Source organism: Harpia harpyja, chromosome 23 (genome assembly GCF_026419915.1).
Source record: "Harpia harpyja isolate bHarHar1 chromosome 23, bHarHar1 primary haplotype, whole genome shotgun sequence".
NCBI lineage: Eukaryota > Metazoa > Chordata > Aves > Accipitriformes > Accipitridae > Harpia > Harpia harpyja.
Window position 1 is genome coordinate 16,780,802 of NC_068962.1, and position 21,759 is coordinate 16,802,560.

Here is a 21,759-nt window from a genome sequence, read left to right on the forward strand (position 1 = left end):
TGTGCAAAGTATGCCTTGTTCCCCTGCAGCTCCTTCGGGTTCGTCCCCTCTACCTGTCAGGCTTCGGAGCTGCCGGGCTGCCTTGGGCTTCTCCCGGAGGAGGGGACGTGCCCCGAGGTGCTCCCAGGGATGGTGGGAGGAAAGCCACGCTCAGCCCCTGCCCGGGGAGTTGGGCAGCGCTGGCAGGGCGAGGTGTCGGCCGTAGAACTGGTCATGCGCAGAAACGACCTTTTTAAAAGGTTTCTGCTGTTCTGGCCGGGGGTTTGGGAGCTTTGCAGTGAAGCTGTGCCTTTCGTTGAGCAGCTGAAGTTTGATGCACTTTTGTTGTTGTTCTGTACTATGTTGAGGGGCTGTCGGTATCTTTTTTGCATCATTTGGCTTTGTTTCCACTTTGCTGAAATAAATCATAAGCACCTTATATTTGTTTTAAGACAAAACGATGAATGCATTTGTGCCTTACAGCACCAGAGTACTGCTATCCTGTGGAAAATTAGGAAGAAAGAGATTTTCTTCTTGGTTTTCTCCCAGTGCTCCATGCTTGCCTGTCTCCAAAAGTAAACTAATGTAGGGTGTTTGGTTGTTTACTGGGTTTCTCCTTCATACAATCTTGATCTCTTTCCATTTTTAAGAAAATTCACCATGCTGATAATCTTACAATTTATCTGTGTTGTTAAGATGCAGTTCTTATAAGAAAAAGACCTATTTTGGGGCAATGCAGTCGTAATGGGTAACACACTAACATAAAATCTTCTACACAAGAACTAAAAATTTTAAATCTACTTAGCACTGAAAAATGTGAAAATGATACATGTTAGTGAAAGCACGTAACTTTTTCTTGCTTTAATATGCAAATCAAAGGAACGTGTCAAAGCAGTATGTCAAAATATTTCCCTAGCTGACTGTTCTTGAAGGTCTTTTAAATAAGAAAGCAAAACCCCTCCAAAAACTGTCACATGTAATAAGGATTTCTTGAATGCTGATTAATAAATTATTAACTCTTGACTTAATGTAAGGCACTAAGATTGAGCCAAATATTTAATAGGTTTTTCCCTTTATTCTACTTAGAAAATAAAAGGATAGTACATACTTCAGCCTGTGGAGGTCATAAGTATTTCAGACTGGATGAATCTGTGTCAGGTTTTGAAGTGGTGTGCACAACAGTGATCACAATTCTCAGACCGAATGGTCAAAATAGTGCACAGTCCTACAGAGTTGGGTGCACAAGGAGTTTGCAACTTCTTGCAGTTTAACGTGTCCCAGGAGATTCGAGCCTTGGAGTCTTTATAGAGATTCCACATCAAATGCAATTGCTCCTCAAGTGCTTCTTTTGTCTGGTCTTTCCGTGTACTGTATGTGTCACCGTTTTGGTTCGATAGGTGTGGTAGCTACTTAAAGCAATGTGCAAAATGTGAAAAGCTGCTGCTGGTGCTACTATAAATGCTCTCTTGAAATTGAATTTCATGTAATGGGGACAATGAAATGTTTCATATTTAATTTAATTATGATCTGGTGTTACGCTGTTTACAGTGCAAATTTAGAATAATTGCAGAGCTTTTACTAGCCATTCCTTCTTCATTTGTATGCTTAGAAGAATGCGTGCTTGAGAATAAGATCGTATATATTGGTATGATTTTCAGAATATCAGAGCTAGTGAAATCAAAGACCTGTTGTTCATTCAACTGAATGGAGTTGGAGCTTTTTTAGATTTAGTTTCCTCTCACTGCATTGTTATCCAGCCCTCCTCTGTCGTCCTTTATGAGTTACATATCCAGTTAGCCAGTGCATTTGAAGATTGTCTGAGCCAATCACTTTATGAGCTTGTTAGTCTCTCTTCCCCACTTTGTAGTATTGCTTAGAGTGTTATATGGAGGCAGAATTAATGGAAAAATGCAGAAGCTACATTAGAATAACCAAAGGATCAAACAGAAAGAAAACAAAGTTAAAAATAGAATAGGCCTCTGGGAATCAGAGGGAAAAGGTGACTCTAGTTTGTCCTCAGCCCAGCTGTGCCTGGATATTGGGATATTGTAGCTCCTGCTGTTAGGTATACTGTCTTTACTTCTCTGAAGCTTTGTCATGGAAGACCACATTAGCTGTGATATTGAGACACAGCTGGATGAAAGGAAGGTGCAGTAGTGCTTAAAGCTCCCTGGGTAAAAAAAGAGACCCCAGCTCTCGAGTCAGATGTCTTTTTGCTTGGACATTTCATCCATTTGGGTTCAGTTAAATGGATATCCTTGTTTTGACATGCAACATCACCTCTCCTGTCTTTCTGAAGAGTCTCTTTCTACGCTATGTAACGCTAGAATAACTAAAATAATTTTGGTACGCAAACACATATTGACATGAGTAGTGCAGGTGTCATGCTCATTTCAGTGAGACTTTGTAGTGTGAACATAGTGGGTGATGAAATTGCTACCCAACCTACTCAGACAAGTTGGTGCTTATTGCATAAAACGCTTTAAAAAGCATTATATTTATCTTGCACAGCATTACGGCACTGCCATTCAACTTGTTCCTTTTAATGAGGCTTTGCATGAAAAAGCCCCTTGTTATATTATTACCAAGACTGATAGTGAACGTCAGGAATGCTGTGTAGCAGAGCTGCCTGGAATGCTTCCAAAAATGACATATGTCCTTTCTCTGGAGTCAGGGTGTTTTGCCAAGACCTTTGAGTTTCAGCCTAGTCTTGAGCAGGAAGGTGGTTTTGGGACCCAGCCTGATTTGGTCACCTCTGACCAAAACAAACACAACCCCCTTCTTCCTCCACCCCAGTCTGGTTTTACAACTAAGTCTTTTATTTAGCAAAACACGTGGAAGGGTTTGGGTTTTTTCCAAACGGTTTTGGAACCTCGCAGGTTGCACAAAATGTGATTGTCACGATCTGCCCATGTGGGTCCAGAGGGCATTGCTGTGAACGCTTACTGTTAAATTTTGTCTCATTTATGTTACTTCTGGTTTCTGTAATCCATCTCCTCCTGAAAGGTACTCTGTTTTCATTGGTGGTGGTTCTTGTTATGTTGTTCCTCGCAACATGATGTCAGCAGCATAGTCCATTGGCATAGAGATTTTATTTTCTGTGTTGATGCAATGAAAATATTGAAGAATGATCCCAAAAACCAATGTCTAAAGAATTCTGCTAGTAAAGTCCCACTAACCTGAAAAGTCCCATTTTTTTAGCCCTGACCTTAAAATGTTCCATTTAGTCACTCAGAGTCCCACAAATAATTTTCTTCTATCCTTTGTCAAGGCCTAGTATATGTTGTTTGACAAGAGCATTGATATTTTAGACAAAGTAGTCTGACATAGTGTCTCTGTGGTAAAGTCATGTTATCGTTTTTCTGCTTGATGCCCTTTATTAATACTTCCACAATTCTTGTGTAAGAATCACCTGGTTCCTCAGTTTTAGGACAATAACCTCTTTGAATTTGCCTCCAAAATGCATGTAATGATCTTTCCCTTCTTTCCATTAATTGTCCCATCTCTCTCCCCGTGTCATCATTGGAAAGTGAAGGTATTTGACTTCTAGCCTAGCAAATAAGGCAAAATGGAAAAACTGCAAGTTTTATATAACTCAGAGTTGAAAATGTCCTCTTTGTTGACTGAAATCTGGGAATAATTAGTTGAAATCATAGAATCATAGGATGGTTTGGGTCAGAAGGGACCTTAAAGATCATCTAGTTCCAACCCCCTGCCATGGGCAGGGACACCTTCCACTAGACCAGGTTGCTCAAAGCCCCATCCAACCTGGCCTTGAGCACTGCCAGGGATGGGGCAGCCACAACCTCTCTGGGCAACCTGTGCCAGTGCCTCACCACCCTCACAGTAAAGAACTTCTTCCTTGCATCTAATCTAAATCTACCCTCTTTCAGTTTCAAACCATTACCACTTGTCCTACCCCTACAGGCCCTGATAAAAAGGCTTTCTCTGTCTTTCTTATAAGCCCCCTTTATATATTGAAAGGCCACAGCAAGGTCTCCCCAGAGCCTTCTCTTCTCCAGGCTGAACAACCCCAACTCTCTTCAGCCTGTCCTCATCGGGGAGGTGCTCCAGCCCCCTGATCATCTTTGTGTCCCTCCTCTGGACCCGCTCCGACAGGTCCGTGTCCTTCTTATGCTGGGGACCCCGGAGCTGAACCCAGTACTGCAGGTGGGGTCTCAGGAGAGGGGAGCAGAGGGGCAGGATCCCCTCCCTCGACCTGCTGGCCACGCTGCTTTTGATGCAGCCCAGGATACGGTTGGCTTTCCGGGCTGTGAGCGTGCATCACTGGCTCATACTCAGTTCTTCACCCCCTAATACCCCCAAGTCCTTCTCCTCAGGGCTGCTCTCAACCCACTCATCGCCCAGCCTGTATTTGTGCTTGGGATTGCCCCGACCCGTGTGCAGGACCTTGCACTTGGCCTTGTTGAACTTCATGAGGTTCGCACAGGCCCACCGCTCAAGCCTGTCCAGGTCCCTCTGGACGGCATCCCTTCCCTCCAGCGTGTCGACTGCACACACAGTTCGGTGTCCTTGGCAAACTTGCTGAGGGTGCACTCAATCCCACTGTCCATGTCGCCGACAAAGATGTTAAATGGTGCTGGTCCCAATACCGACCTCTGAGGAACACCGCTTGTCACTGCTCTCCACTCGGACATCGAGCAGTTGACCGCAACTCTTTTTGAGTGCAACTGTCCAGCCAATTCCTTATCCACCGAGTGGTCCATCCATCAGATCCACGTCTGTCCAATTTAGAGACAAGGATGTCATGCAGGACAGTGTCAAATGCTTTGCACAAGTCCAGAATGGATATTGGGTATATGATACAGTATTAGGGATGATGTCAGCAGAAAAACTCCACTTGGGCATTATTCACCAACATGACTCAATGTTATGGTGCAGAAACTCCCTCAGATGCCAGAATCTTACTGACAAATGTCTTTGCATTTCATACCCTGGGTGGCTTTAAAGCTGTATTAAATATTGATAGAAGAGACTTGGTACTGAAATAGCACTAAGACAAAACACCAAAGGAAGTGATATGCCTATGGTTTTGTAATGCTACGGCCAGTAGCAGCATCACTCTTGTCAAGATTTTCTCCATTTGGTAAATTGGTACAAATAGTTCTTGTTTGCAGCAGTCTCGTGGATTTGATTGGGGCTGTAAAAGAGTTAATGGTTTTATGAGTAATGTGGTGACAGGGGCATTGAATATCTGTAGCTCGGGTTGCAGAGATGTTAATTGATCTTAAGGGCGAGGAATGCAGGACAACCGCTTTTCATTTTACAAAGAGTGCGTGTTGCTAGTCTGCAGTTTAATTGGGTGTGTGTGCGGGGGGGAGGAGGGTGTCTTCTCCCGTCACAGATCTTGTCTTGTCAGTACAGTAAAATCTCGGCTTTCATTGAAACTAAAGGTAATACATTTGTTGCAGCCTAGAAAAAAGGCTTGGTAACTTGAGCACAGAATGTGGCAGACCTTGAAAACACAATGAAAATAATCTTTTTTAAAATAGCTAAGGTTTATTAAAGCTTCTTATTTCCTTCTCCTTAATGACTGTTTCATGATTATTGGACCCTGGAGATTTTTATTAATGGATTATAGTTCTTCAGTATTTCTGTCTGTTTTCCACAGAAATTTTACATTTTTTTCCTAAAGCAGTGGTGCAACAGCCAGTTTAAGTTTGTTAGCGATAGGATTACTTTTTTAAATGACCCTTTGTGGCTCTTCTGCAAGTGGCCCTTAGACTGCTGGGGCAGCACAGAGCATGGATGGTAAAACATTGCTTTAGAGTTACTTGAGGGAAACCAGCTTATTTATTTTAAGTCACTGAAAAAAATGAGACCTGAGTTATATAATTCTTTGCACGAAGTGTAAACAATTCTCCCTGCTAGCAATTACGAGTGTACAATTTCTGTGCTACTTTTCTTTCATTTACTTTCCAGTCCTATTCTTTACTGAATAATTAAAGATCTTGATTTTCCCTGCTCAAGAAATGTATTCGTTATAGGCCTTCTTCCTCTTACAGTGGCTGCTGGTGTGAGGTTGTACCTTCAGCGTTTTAGAGAATTTGGCACCCTTTATATTTTAGTGTACCTAGAATATATGATATTTAGGTTCAAACGATGAAATTTAGAGAGATCTGGACTTCCTACTTCCTGAAATGATGTGTAAGTTCATGGTTTTAATCATGACTTTGTCAATTTACATCATGAACATGTAGTGATGCGATTATTTTTTCCCCTTGGATGTTGTGAAGTGAATGAAACATCAGGTGTTGTGAACTAAGATTAAAGAGAGAGGTATAAGCAACTACTGAGGTGTCAGTTTTAATATTGGCTTTCAGTTCCAATGGAAAACTTAAAACAATTAGCGGAACAAAGTAGGAAACAACAATATAAGCCCTTTGCTGATGAGATTATAAACATTTATTGAATGGTTGCTGTGTTTCTTCAGCAGGGCACACCAGCAGCTATAATTAATCATGAGCATGAATATAAACACCTGTTTACCATAGATAGTATTTGTATAAGGCAAATTAGGTAGTCATCATATTTGCAGAAATTACTAGGCAGCTTTGTGTAATGTTTTTCAGCAGAAAAGAGCAGGGGTAGTGCTGTGGCTGGGTGCAGCAGTCTGTGATGACCAGACTGCTGATGACCCGGGCACCTGAATGCTACTGGTTTTGTTCAGAGGATTTTCTGGTTTCCCTCTGAAACCCAGAAAATGATACACAAATCAGCATGCAAGACTATCGCAGTTCTGAGGACGCGTACTCCAAATTTAAAAGGCAGTAGAACTAAGGGTGCCTACAGAACCTTAATTTGGCCTCTCTTTAATGAGTCCTTAACGAAGAAGCATCTGCTTGGTTTCGCTGTGGCACTTGTGATGGGTTCGGTGTGTGGCAGAGGCTGTGCAGCGTTGTCCTGGCACAGCGTTGTGCCTGGCCTTCCCACCACCCTTCCCGTCGGGGCTCATCCCTCGGTTTCCCTGACTTGAGAGCTTGAATTTGCAGATATTTGGCACGAGTTGCTGTAGCATGCCAAGGGAAGTATGCTCTGTATGTATAAAAATTATATAAGCCTGACTGTTCTGAAAATCCAGCCATAAGGCATCTCAGGCTGCAACCTTTAAATTGTTGCATACCTTTGATGATAATCTCTCTGTGCTCTAGTTCTCCACCTATGAAATGAGGTTAATGGTACCTCTCCAGTATGCTATGAAAGTAAATTAGTGTTTGCTAAGCTCTCGAATGCTACAGTGATGAGCACCGTAGAAGAGCTCAGGAAGAAACTGTCCGGAGAGAAGGGCTTGAATAGTGCGTGGGAACTAAGGCATGGAATTCCACTTTGAGCAATGAGGGGAAAGCAAGGTCTTGAATAATTTTTTGTGTAGTTGAAATCATTTATTTTGGGCATTAAATGAGACAAGGCCTCATGCAAAAAGTAGGAGATCAGGTAATTAAAGATCGTGTTGTAATGCATATGCAAAAGGAGGCCGAATTGAGGCTTGCTAGCAATTCTCAAATCTGGCACTTGCAGCTTGCGGTTTGCTTTGTTAATGGTTTTTGTGTGTGTGTGTGTGTGTGTGTGTGCAGGTAGTAGAGAATATGGAGCAGCAGTTCCTTGGGTTTTAGCATGCAGTGGAAATTCCATAATGGCAGGTTACGGACGTAATACTCGCTGTAAATGAACGAAAATCTCCTTGGTGGCAGAAGTAAAATTTGGTGAGTGCCCATAGGGTCTGATCACACCCGTAGCACTTCAAGTGCATTTTTTAGTACAGTCCCCGTACTGACACTAGGAGCACCGTGGGCAGCTGTGGGACTGAGGAGGGAGGAATCGGGTTTATTTTTTGGCTCTCCCTGGGCACTTTGAACAGATGATGAGAGACATTCAAGGAGAACTCTCCTTGGAAAAGTGGCCGAGGGAAGAGCCCAACTGAACGGGAGCAGCGGGGTGCTGGAGGAGGTGTGAGATCTCACCACTGCGGAGACCTCGCGGCTCGGCTCCTGCAGCCCCTCAGAGGGAAGGCGAGGAATGAACTCTTCGGTTTGCCCGGCCTGTTCTGTACTCGCTGAACACCATTTACAGTCTGGAGCCTCTGTGCAAGGCACACAGACACCACGTCTTCGGCATGAAGCTGATGCCGGAGATTGGCCATCAGAGGTGGTTTTCCAGGTGCCAAAATTAGGCTCATAGGTGTAGGCTTGGTGCTTGTAAGACCTGTGTGTACCTGCTTGGGTGTGGAGTTGAGGAGGACAGAGGTGGAAGGGAAGATATTTATGGGACAGTGAGCAATTTCTTTGGAGATACCAAAAACTTAACTGGACAAGGCTGCAAGCACCCTGATCTACCTATTTAAGTGAGATCTGACTTCAAAGCTGGCTGTGCTCTGAGCAGGGGACTTGGGCCAGAGGACTTCCAGAGAGCCATTCCCACCTCAAATATTATGTGATTTTATGAGAGGGAACTTTGGCTATAGAAGAAAGAAGGACTGTGGAAGGCAGAAAGGAGAAAAGAGAGATTAAAGACAGCTCTGGGGGAAATACTGTTTGAATGAAACTACGAAAAAGAAAGTGAAACCAAAAGTACGCAGATACCATGTGAAGTATTAACTCCGTAGGTGGTGGTTTCAGATTTGTTTGCAATTTAACAAGCTCTGTGGCTGCTCAGGTCTATGTTGTTTTGATAACACTGTCCCTCTCTCAGAGGGGGAAACTTGGGGCTCAACAATACACCCTGTTGCTATTCTGTCAGCTGGTAGCATCTCTATTTAAAAAAAACACCAAAGGATTCCTAATGTGTTCCAAATAAATGCAGTAAAAATGAGTGGTACACAAATACATATTTTAAATACAGAGTGATATTAGCTTTTTGCTCTTGCTTTCTGCAGGTTAGAGTAGAAAATAATTTAAAGCCCTGCTACCTGCGCCCCATTTGCAGGACCCCAGTTAAGTTGTGTAGTCAACAAGAGATGAGTCACAGCAGGAGCTGCGGGCTGCGGTGCCAGCTGTATTAGCGCTGAATGCTTGGAAATCAAAAGGGATTTTGCCACGTTGTCTGATAGGGATGTTGCGTCTGACAGCCTAGTTTAGGGGAAATTAGAAGATGCCTGTGAAGGAAAGTTGGGAGAGAGCCTGGATCCCTGGCAGAGGGCTGCCAGCAGCAGTGCTCAGGTCAGTTGTCAGTAAATCTAAATACGTCCAGTGGCATTTGCAATTCGGAAAGCAGGAACACGGATTTTCCTTTGAGTGGTGGTAGAATTTCATGTGGCTTGTCATGAAAACGCTATGTTCCCTTTCATTGCTAAAAGGAGACGGGAGTGAATTCTGAAACGGAGAGACCAAAGCTGTTCAGGCTGGTGGCTGTAACTGCCCGTCAGTAATTAAATGGAGTGCAGCAAGACGGTGGACCTGCTGGCCCCGCTGAAATCCCAAGGAATTTAGTGACGCTTTGGTAGTCTCCGAAGTGCTCCCTCTGTAACTTGGCCCATATTTCACCTGGGCTTCCCAGAAGGTTCCCAGAGGAGTTAGGCAGGCACCCCCAGCACTTCTGAATCTGTTGCCGTTCGCTTGTGCCATACCCTGCCTGGAAAAAAGAGAGAAGTCTTCTCAAGCTTAGGGCAGTAACGATTTGTTTACGTTTTTCTCAGTATACTCTAAACATAATTACAAAACCAGAAGAATGTTTAGGGATGTGGTAGGTTTTGATAACATCCCTCTGCTCTCCCGGTCATCACGTGTACCTTTGCTGGCTTATTCAGGCACAGGAGGGCAGGGAGGGAGAGGTTTGTCTACTGGAAAGAGTGTGGCCATCCCTTTAAAATACCGCTGCTCCTGAGCGTATCGCGAGGGATGGAGAAAGCACTGGACGTTACCATTTTGTAACTGGGACTTGATTTGTGTACTGCAGTTCAGTGTTTGTGTTTTGTTCTTGGGTGGGTAGAAAACAGTGCTCCTTTCTAGTTTCTTTTGGTTTTTTTTCACTACTTCTCTGAACTTGGGCTCTTATAAAGCATCTGAACGGCTGTGGATTTTGTAGGGCAGATTGTGTCATGCAAATTGTTTCCAGAGAGTGAGCAAAACTGTTGAAGGCCGTTCTAGTTACAGCCTGGAGTTGGTGGTCCTTTGTGCTGTACAGATAATTGGGCTTTTTACAGCCACATGTCCCTTCACAGTAGGTTGTTTTCTTTCTCATAGATAATGACAGAAGTTTAGTAGCTGTTGGTTTAAGTCTGTTACAAAAATGTGGTGCTGGTGGCATAATTATTCAGGAGGTTACATCAATGTGAGTAGAGAAGGTGGCCAAGGTAACACGCTGCTCCATTGTATGAAAATAGCTTTGATATACAGAAAATGCTCAAACCCTCTATATTTCTCACAATATTTTATTAAGACAATTTTTAAAATTCTGTGAAAGTAATTGCTTGGAATGCATTCTTACATAGCTTCAATATGTTGGTATTTTATGCACTGGTAAATTGTCAGTGAATTTGCAGGTAAGGAAAATGTAGTTTTGGTCAGTGATCTCTTACTTTGTGATAAAATGTCTTTGAAGTCTTGATGACTTGGGGAGTATGTCTTATATGATTAATTAATGGATGATAAGTAGCAGCAGCTTTATGGCCTTAGATATATGTAAACTACCACTAACTGATATAGGGACATGTACAAATAAGGAGAAAAATTTAACTTGATTTTGATTAACCTACAGAAGGTAATTAATAAACACTCATGATCACTTCTGCTCATTTAAACTGCTTCTCTAAACAGTTAAAATTGTTCCTATAATTACTGTTGATATTTTCTTGGTAGCAGTTTATATTTATTAAATGCATGGCTAAATTAAACTTTAAAAAGAATCTGAGAAACCAGCTGTATTTAAAAAACTGTAATAGGTTAATAAGTGAATTGTCCTGAGTTTTTCTTTTGATTACTGTAGTGACTGGAAATGATCAGGGCTTCCCAGAAGATCACTGGATGCTTTATCAGCCTGTAGGCTCCTAATTTCAGCTTGTGGAATCTGGAAAATTTGTCCTTTTTTGAAGTCCAGTCTAATAAAGTAACAAGGACCATAGCGTGGAGGGAGAGGTTAGGTGATGATACCTATGAAAGAACACACATTTTGGTATTTTGGTATTACATTCAGCCTGCTGTGTACTGTGGCATCTTTTTTTAAACTCCCCTCCCCTTCGCTGATGTGTATAGTTCTTTAATTCTTCAATTGACCCTTGGGCAATTGAGTGACCCTGTTTTATTGGGTTTTTTTGTTTTCTCAAAGTGGAAATTTCATGAATTTTCTGAATTAGAAGCCTGGAAGCCCTTTCTCTTCACATATCCTGAAGTCCTTTAAAGTATTTGAAAAATACAGTTATGGTAGACAGTACCCCCTGAATTTGCAATCTAAGAAAGATTTTCCTTGCAGTTTTGTCATAAAATCAAATCATATCGCAAAGGAAGGTAACACATCCCATCTGCAGTCACTTAAACCCTCATGCAAGCAAGGGCTTTCTAGTCACATTCGGACTAGAAAGGATGGATGCATAGGTGTGTGTCTTTATTAATACAAAGCGGAAAACTCCTGCTCATGGTCCACAGTATGTGTTTTTCTTTTAAAAAGCACAAGTTACTAGTATTGTGGCTGCCAGCTGCTCTTTCTGCTTACTTATTGAAACTGAATTGTATGTGCTGCTCAGCAAACCAGGAGGATGGTCTGTTGCTGATGTGACAGCGTGGTCTAGAGCTCGAGATGCGTATGGCCTGCCTTTAGGCTTGACCTGAGGCCACTGGGGATGCCTTAACTTAAACTTAGGTCAAAAAAAAATGCGAATAGGAAGCTGTCTGGGGAAGAAGCGGAGGAAGTGAAGTTCAGATAGCCTTTGCATCTGCAAATTCAGCTGTCTTATTGAGAGATTGCGGTCTTGGGTTTTAATGTGTTTTTTCCGTGCATCTTAAAATGCACGGAGAGATTTATTTGTTTGTTTATTTATAGCTGCTGCATGGAAAACAAAGCTCTCAAAAATCTGTCTGCAGTGATTGCACTTTTCCTGGTTGGTGTTTATTTTATCAAGCAGATTTGTAGAGCTGACAGTGGTTTTTGTGAGGTTTTATCTTGTCTTGGCAGTGCCTTGCTGTAGGTCAGCTGAGATTTGGTCCTGCAAATGCCGGGCGTGCGGGTAACTCCACTAGTGTGAGCAGTCCCACTGGCAGAGGTTAGATATAAGGGTCTGTAGCAGTGAACCCTAAAGAAAATGGTGTGTATGGGTAGAATAAAACAGTAATTCTAAGAGTTTCTTCCAAATGTTTGTTGTTTGTGTTGTGTTTCTGTACTCTGTTCCACTTTCTGGCAGAGATAAAAAGATATTTTGACTGAGAGATCAGCATCCCTGGATTGTTTGCTCTGAGATAATTTGTAAGCATGTGCGGTTTTATTTCATTTTGGTTCGCAAGTGAAATTTTTCATACTTCAAAAACAAAGCCAGTTGATTAGTTCTGCATTATTTCATTTCAATGCATGATTTCAGCCTTGTTCATTAAAGCTGAAGTGGAAAACCTGGGTCTGAAGGACCACTGTTGGCAGGAACCACTAGCCTGGAGCAGAGAATTCAATAATCATTGATTAATACAGTTTACTGCTGATTTCTTTTCTTTGAAAAAGCCAATTATTCTTGCCAATATCTTTTATACATGAGCGTTCACTTCAAATTTAAAATTTAACCTGTAATAATAATGACAATGTCTTAAACTGTAATGCTGCTGGGGGACGGGGTGGGGAAGGAAAGGGGGGCGGCGAGGGAAGTGAGGCTTATTTAACACTGACTGCAAAATGCTGTTCCACTGAAGCAAAACCTGAAGTAGATAGATGTATTGTAGTAAATATCAAATGCATTAAAATGCCTGTCAAGTACAGTGATTTTATTATTTTATTTTATTTTTATTCACTTGGAGGAAAGTGGTTTCAGGTGGAGCTTTAGAGAAGACCTGACTGCTGCTCTTTCCTGTATGAAAGCCAATTACTACTACAGAATCCAAGCAAACAAATGTGTGCTTCCTTTGGTATGGAGGCCGGTGGGAGTGCTGAAGTTGTAGACTGCATTTTGGGCAGGAGCTAAGCACATTTGCACGTGTATGTAGGAAGTGCATGTGTGGGGAAGTGACAGCTTGAGGCTTTTTGGTAGGGTGTAAAAGATCGGAAGCAGCAAAAGATTAGCCGTGTGTTTATATTGATCCCTCTGCTAGAGCAGCCCAGTGTTGTTTCTCCAGATGTGTGAAAAGAAGGACCTGAAGAACTTGCAACACAGTGGACTTCTGAGGCGCAGTCACTGTGGAATAAATCATTTAAGTCTGGAGCTTAGGGTTGGAGTGCAGAGATCAAACATACAAAGCTTTGGTCCCTGCAGTTTTAGACTTAAGTGTAATGCAGAACTGAGCGACTGCCCTTGCTGTGTGAAGGTCCTGGTGGTGTTGGCCGGCGGGGAGCAGGCATGGGCACTCCTTCCTCGGAGCTTCTCCTGTGAGAGCAATTATTACGGGAAAAAACACTTGATGTTGAAATTTCGACTCAAGTATGTGTGTGTCTGTGTATATATATGGTGCGGGAATCATTACTTTTGAGCAGAAACTTACTTCAAGAACAGCACGTACAAAATCCCCTTATGCTGCTCCTCAAGTGTAGATAAGCTGCATTTCCACACAGCGACCCTGTTTGAATTGTTGAGGGGGGGAAAAATGAGCAAACTCCCTAACAGGCAAAGTTCCTCTATCCTCAAGGGTTATGACCACTTCAAACATCTTTGGGTTTCTGTCTGTAAATTATTTCCCCAGCTCTGTATTTTTGCCGTAGGGAGTAAGAAAATAAATATTTAATCGACACGAAGACATTCTTCCATCCTGCGTGTGTTGGGGACATCTTCCTCCCAGGTCTGTCCCCCAGCAGGCTGCCTGTCTGTCCCCTGGGGTCGATACTTCTGTGCTGGTCATGATCTGACGGACAGCACTTGGCATGTGGGGCACCAGCAATTTCTTTTACTAATATTTACTAATTGCTGATAAATAGTGAAGCAAGTCTTATCCTGTCATTTCTTGAAGAATGATTGAAGTGTAGGAGAAAATTGAGGGGTTTTTTTTTACTTTTTTTTGTGGCTTTTTTTTTTTTTTTTTACTTCATTGACAGTCTATATATTTCTGCTGTTTACGGTGGAAAATGGGAGCAGAGGCACTGGGTGAGGAGGTGCCAGAGACAGGACAGTGTCCATGCCCACTCCGTGCCCATCTCTGCTCATCAGCAGACATAAGCACTGTGTTTCTAGATGTACCTTAGCACCAAGTCTGGCCTCAGGCTGCCTTCTCCTTGGGTACATCAGATACAGTCCTACTGAAGACAAAATATTTTGCGGTTTCTATGTGTGCTTTCGTTTATCTTGACATACTGATGATTTGGAAGGCTAAGAACAGTTTTGTCTACATAGGATTTTATGAAGCGTGCAAATGAATGCAAATAGATGGGCTTTTTCCCCCTCTGTGTATTATTTTCTGTACAGAACAGTGTGTGTCAGTCTCAAGATGGTGAGTCTGCTCTGGCGAAAAGGTTTGTGACTTTTGGATAACCTTTAACTCTAGGAGCCATTCAGAGATGCAGAATTATGATATTATTTACAAATGTCAGCCTGTCTTTTTCGAGTATTCTAAGTCCTAAAGCTGCCTAAAATTCATGTGTCGGCATTTCTGTGTTGGGAACCTTGTTTTTAGGAAGCCACCAGTGGGGCCGCCACTATTGTAGAGACAGACGACGGCTTGTTTTCACTTCCTCGCTTTATTTAATTTGAAACCAAGATGTCGAAAAATGTGAGGGAATGAGATTTGTTTCTACAAAAATTAAACGAACTGGCCCACATAGACCCTCAGGTAGGACTGATGAACGGTATAAAATTAAAGAACGGGTTCGGAGCGCTGCTATAGCAGACGTGAACAGTGTCCAGCAGAAGGCCAGAGCTTCCTTCTGGTGTCTCAGCCACATCCTAGCTTGGTCTGTTGAGGGACGGTGGTGGTCCAAGAATTAGACCTGGGTTTTTTCTAGCTTTTCCGACTGCTGAAGATCCCCGTGGGTCGGTGTTACGCCGAGCTGCCGCGGTTGAGGTGGTGGTGGGGGCTGGTGGGGCTTCCTGGCTTTGCCCCGCTTCTCCCTCGTCTCCTTTCCCGAAAGCCCCGTGGGCACCGGTGATGCAGCAGCTCCTGTTTTTAGTCTTTTTGGGTCAAATCAGATCCTGCGCTTACTCACCTAACCGGTACTTTCTTGAGAATTAGGGAAGAGTGCATTTAAAAACGTTTATAGGAAAAATAAAGTTTGCTGAAAATGGTGAGGAAGAAAACCAGAAATAGTTAATTCTTCTTGTCAGCAAGGTATGTTTACTCTTTGTTTACAGTCGTAAAATTCTCATAGCTGTGAGTTTTTCCTTGTCTAATTAATAGTGGTTAGATATTGGCTGTTTGTATGAAATTACTTTTTTTTTTTAGACACCTACTGAATTAAGGGAAAAAAATGAAACAACTTTGCAATTATTGTATTTTTACCTTAGATATGTTTGGTGTTTTGATTCACTACCTTTTCCTGTACTGACTGATTGGCTAGCCTGAATAATTTATATTCATCTGCACGTATTTATGCCTGAGTAGAGATTTTGTCTGTGAGAGAGAGATATACATTTATTTATGTATTTATATATATAAAAAATTGTAAAATTTGAATTGTCTTTTTGAGCAATCTTCATGCTTCTTACTTTCGACTTTGAAAATGGCTGGGTGTACTGAGTGAAATTAAGTACAGGTTCAATGATTGCAAAGATGCTATTTTTGAAAATTTAATGTCAGGCTACATAGGGAATACCAAAAATATGTAAATCTGTTGAACAGGGAATGACTATCAGTTTGGGGGAAACCAGTTTGGGGGTTGGTGGATTAAATGAAGTGTGTTTAGATGTCTTAAATAATGTAATTGTTTCCAAGCAACTAATGCCAACTGTTGAGAATAAAGTTAATTTGCTAATGGGAATACTGGATGCTTTGAAAAGCCATTTCAAGCACCAAGTTCATTTCAGAGATTTAATAATTAATCAAAGGGACTATATTAAATGTCAGCGAATACATCTGTGCGTTGCTATCATACCTCTCTCTCAACAGGAGTTACCAGGCTCTTAATGATTAACACAGTGAGATCTGTAATGTAATAGTAATGCTGGTGCACTGGAAGGTGAGGTACCTTTTGAACATTCTTGCTGCAAAATCTTCAGCTTGGACTTTGTTACAAGCAGTGGCTATAAGGAGCATTTTAAAGAGGTTAAACCAAACCCACATCTTGCTTGGAGATTGCTTTTCTTCTTTTCAGAATTGAACCCAAACATACAGGGCCAGATCTTCAGCTCCTGCTGTCACTCCCCCATGGTTTCCCTGTGCCACTCTAATGGAATAGCAGATGTTGCAAGGATGATGCCTGGGTTGCAGAGAGCTGCGTTTGGCATAGTGAGGCTGGATGGTAGATTTTGGTTTGGTGGTTTCAGTGTATTTCTTGTGTATTAGTTGCATGTTTAACTGTTCATGAGGTCGTTCAAGGTACGCTTGTGCTGTGGAAGAGCATTGAAATGATACAATATCTCATTTACGCACATGTGCGCAAGTGTGCATGGATTGTTTGAGGCATCAGACATGGTAGTGCAAGAAATTTCCAATAGCTACATGTGATACAAATAATCTGAAATTGCGACTTGTAGCATGTCTTTCCACGACTGTGGTCCTGGAGAAGCAGCAAATCTTTTGCACTAACAGAGGTCTCGGTGGCTGTGTGCTGTTGGTGTTAATCCTGTACTGCAGTGAATTATACTTGGTGTGTGGGTGTACACACGCGCGCACTTGAGATATTTTAAGAAAAGTCTTCTGGCTTTTCTGGGAAGAAAGAAATCACTCAGTTCCTAAAAATCCACTTGCGTGCGGGGCAGTGTGCTGTCTAGAGTGGCTTGCAGTGCTCTCCAGAGCAGCATTAATTCACTGAACACTTGTTCCAGCTTCTTCATAATACCCCGTTTTTGAGAGAGGCATATACTTGATGCGTTATGATAAAGCAGCTATATTAGTAGATGTTTGTATAATGCAGCTGGCTTATAGTCATGGGGTAGACAGGTCAGAAAGGGCTCCAGAACATGAAGTTTGGTAGTGGGCTTCCTGCAAGCTTGTGGCTCAACCCGGTGCTTGAGGGAAGATGCTCTGGGCAGGGGGGATTCTGTCGAGAGGATCCGTGTCGTAATGGGCTGGAGAGGGCTACGAACGCTCTCATCAGACAGCGTTGTTTCCTTGAGGACTTGAGTCGCTCAAGGTAAGCTGCCAGGTTGTATTCATTTGTTATTTCCCGTAGCTTCTCGTGTCAGAGATGGCAGTTGTGTTGCACAGCTTGAAAAGACTGGGGAAAAAAGAGAAACTGAAGTTCTAAATGATCCAAATTATCACAAGTCCAGCATCAAAAAAGATGATGGCCTTAAAAAGGCAAATTATAAGGCAGTAGCATCTGTGGTGACTGTGATTGTTTTCTGAGCTACATTTTGATCTCTCAGAAGCTGTATGCTTCTTTAGAAACATTGTCTGCCTGTGAGTGGTTGCCCATAACCTTATGTAAGTAGTGTACAAAAACCTTTGCAAAGTCAACGTCGATTTGACTTAGAGGAAGCACGGCCTGACTAAGAGGCCTTTGAAGCAGGTAAGAGTGATTGCATTTACTTCTGCAAAGATCATGGTTAATCCAGTTAGTCAATATACTAATGTAATGAAAGAATTCCTTTTACTGCACAGCTGCATGTCTCCTGTCTCCCCATGAGTTTTGTTCGTAATGTTGATCTTCCACGGCTTCACAAAGTTACTAATCAAGTCTAATAAAATTACAGATTACTTTGTATTTTTTATCAGACATAATTCAAATACAGAGGAGTGTTTTGTTCTGGCTGTGACACTGAGCTCCCACCTTTCCCCCTTCTGAGGGAGCCGGTAGCTGCTCTTCCATCCGACGTGTGCTCAGCACCTGCTGGTAGACGGACGTGGACCACAACTGTGGGCAAGGCAGCCGGGCTTTGCCCGAGAGGCTCCTGGAGAAGGGGGCAGCTGGGACGCAGCGCCTGGTTGGATGTATGCTTCTGGAGAGCCATAGGTTCAGCATCATTGTGCTACTTGAGTGTGTGGCAGGGCTTTGACAGTAAGCCCGTTATGAAGAACTATTTTATGGCCCAAGGAGTAAGGAGAAACAACACTCAAAGCTAAAAAACCCCCTGCCTCCACACCAAAGCAAAACACTGGGATTTGTATTCAGGTGCAATGAATTAACAGTTCTTTTCCTTGTATTCTCTATGGTCTTAAAGTTCAGCTCTTAGATACATTGAGTCACAGTGATGGGCACTCTAAGCAGGTTTGCAGAAATCAAAGCTTTCGGTGGTAATGAGGAAATCTTGCTAGATGGAGTGGGAATTTTCAGTGCTTCTTGAACACTAATTTAAATAAAATTATCCAATAAAAGGGTATGAACCAGGAGTGTGGTATGTGTATAAATATCTCTAATTAAAAGCAGACTCTGGAGAGGTTTATTAAAATACAAACAATGCAGAGGGTGATTTTAATGTCAGTGGGCAAGAATTAATAGAGTGCAGTAGAGGCAGTTGTGTGCTACAAAACTGTACTGTTTTGTCAGTGAAACCGTGCTGTCACTTGAGGCTTTGAAAGTGTTTTGTGACGGTGGGAAACACTTTTTTTCTTTTACTGAGAAATGTCTCAACTCTGGGTGTAGCAAGAAAGTACATTAAAAAAAGATGCAATTAGATGTTATGATGTGGCTGTTTAACAAACTTAAAATGGAAATTACGGTGGCTTTTTTTTCTTGTTTTAAAGTCTTACTCTGCTAGAATTTCCCATAATGTAAAGACGCTCAAAATCTTTTCATTTTGCTCTGCTGAAAGCTGGGGATAACATCCATGTTTGTACACATTTCATGTTTGTACAAGATTTTCAGCGTGGTAAAGCGGGGATTAAAATATCGAAGATCATTGTTTTCTTTTATTTTCACTCACAATGTTTACTTTGTATAGTTTTATTTTATAACCGGTAATTAGTTGTCCTTGGTTTTGTCAACCTTTGCTGTTAAGTGAGGAGAGAGTTAAAAATACTGTTAAAAATAGATGAAAAAAGTAGTTCCATCCATTACAGCAGACAGACCAGAGCAGGGTGCGCTTGGGTCTGTTTGCTCTCACTCATGCAGCTGTACCCTGCGTTTCCCGTCAAGTCTGACCCTTGTTACTTTTCCTTCTTACTTACACATTTTAGATATCCGGATACGATCAACCCCCACGTATATAAAATCTATGAAAAGCGGAACGAGGCGGCGTGTCCCTTCCCTCTCCGCGCGGGGCCGGCTGCCTGCCCAGACCCCCCAGCGCAGCCGCCCGTTCCGCTCAAGCGTGAAGCAGCGCCGAGGCATCGCTTGAGCTCCGACTGCCAGCCGTGACGGTGGTTTTGCCCCGAGAACATGTCAGAGTGCCGCGAAAGGCTCTTCTGTCAGGAAATCCTCTGGGATTAATTTCATTTCCTCAGAGCATTTTTTTCCTTTCAGTCGCCTACGTCCCCGCTTCCCAAATTTCAGGTATGGGAACCGAGAGGGGAGATGAATTGCCAGAGTCGATTAAGCTACAGGAGGGGGCATGGTATTAACCTGTGGTCTAGACAGAGCTTCCTCCCCACAGCACATGGGTCCAGCCCCAGCTCCGCGGGTCGTGTTTTGCATTTGCCAAGTCAAACTGTGCAGTAAACCTACAAACCAAGGGGAATTCCCACCCCGCTGTCCATTTCTACTGAGCCTAAGAAACTGATGGGCATCCTTTCTCTCCTCATCTCCTTAAAGGTCTTCCTAAATGTTTACCTGATTTCATTCCGGCCCTGTTGAGCAGCAGTTTTAGAAATGGTCCAAACGGGAAAGATGCTTCCAGAGGCGGTCGTTCCTTTGCGCTGTGCGTTTCTGGAAGTGTAGGTGCTGCTGCCCCAAACTGCTTTTATGGGGGAGGAACCTGTCCCCCCAAGCAAGTGGTGTGGACATGAGGTGGATGTATACACACAGGTGTACACATGCAATGTAGGTATGTAAATATGAAACTACTGTTCCATCCTCTAGACAGTTAAAATTGTTTTCCAAGTACTCCCCATAAAACTTAGAAACTGTTACTCTATCTTTGCTCTCAAGATTTTACCTTGGTCACGTATCCCAGTGCAAGCGTAGCACTGGGCTCATATTGATTAGTGAGTTGTTTTATAGAGCAGTCTGTTTTGGAGAACCAATTCTTGTTAAAATGCACATGCTTTTATTAATTAAATTAGGAATAGTAGCACCGAACTTGTGTGATTTCTTGTAAAATGTAAATGCAGGTAGTAGTGACTAACACAGATAAATTCCTCTGTGGCTACAAGGGGGGTTACTTGTTGGTTTTTGTTTGCTTTCCCCCCACTGCAGTCTTTGGATGCCACAGCTGCCAAAGCCCCCATTTCTGCATGCTTTGAAGAATTGAATTCCCTCTTGAACATCCTTGTTCCCCTCCGGTGACCTTTTGTTGTACTTGACCTACTTTTCGGTGTTTTCCCCATTAGTAACAAACATCCTCCCTAAGTCGCCAACCTATGAGGAACAGCTAAGTGACCATGACCACCCGCTTTCGAGACAGAGCATAGCTGGATATCGCAGAAGGTACATCCCAGTAGTCCTTGTTGAAGAAAAAGTAAGTCTGTCCCTAATGAGTAAGTGGTCGTTTCCTATAGTAGTTGGTTTTAACAGCAGTGCCCATAAAGGAGATTGCTACAGTTATCTTCAGATAGAGGAGCTGTCTGGATAGGGAGCTGCGCACTCAGCTCTGCTAATATTGAAGATGGTGAGGCTGATTGTAAGGGGAAAAGGTGAGGAAACTGGCAGCTGAAATCTTTGTAACTTTTATGTTTGGGAAGTATTGCAAGCCAGTGCTTTGACAAGATGTTGTGAGAAAAAGCTCAAATAACGGTGGACTCCAAATCAAAAGAAATTTTGACTTTTTGAGTTGATGCTGAGAATCGGACCAAATGGTATTGTGAACTAGATGCAAATATCAAAGGATTTCCCATACATATATATTTGAAATAAACTTATCATGCGTGCACCTCCTAGTGTGGTGGTTGGCCTGGAAATAGGGCTGTATCCTTTGCCCAGTGGAAGTTTGCCCAATTTGTTAGCATAGGCAAGCTTCTTAAACAGAGCACTCATCTAGTCTGTTGAAATGACCTTCATACTCTAGGTATACATGGGACTCAAGCTGTTTTCATGCCATGAAACATTTGGTTAGCCAAATGGTGGACTGGTATGGGCTTGAAATCAGGAGATTTTGAAATAGATGATCCCCAAACAAGAGTCTAATGGATGCGGTATGTTCCAGGATGCAGTATGTGAGCCTGTGCTTTCCCTATCACCTTCTTGTTTGAGGCTCAAAAATGCAGTGCAAGTAATAAACCTGCTATTGTCAAAAGAAACTCCTGCAGGTTTGCTGTCAGTGCACATTAAATTTCAAGACAAAGCTGTTGCAGCCCGGTGGAATTTCAGCTTTTAAATGAATCCAGTGAAGAAAAATTCCTCAAGGTATCCCCAGTAGAACTGTCTTACCTAAATCCAAGCAACAAAGAAAGGTAAGATTATATGTAAACTTCAGGAGATAGTTCCTGTCATGTGACACTTAAGATTGTCTGTCAA

At 42.5% G+C, this 21,759-nt stretch overlaps 1 protein-coding gene across 9 annotated transcripts in view; it reads left to right on the forward strand.

Annotated features, from left to right (window-relative positions):
- GRIP1 (glutamate receptor interacting protein 1) overlaps positions 1-21,759 on the forward strand; it is a 326,610-nt gene that overhangs the window by 101,430 nt on the left and 203,421 nt on the right. The gene's annotated exons all lie outside the window — the stretch shown is intronic.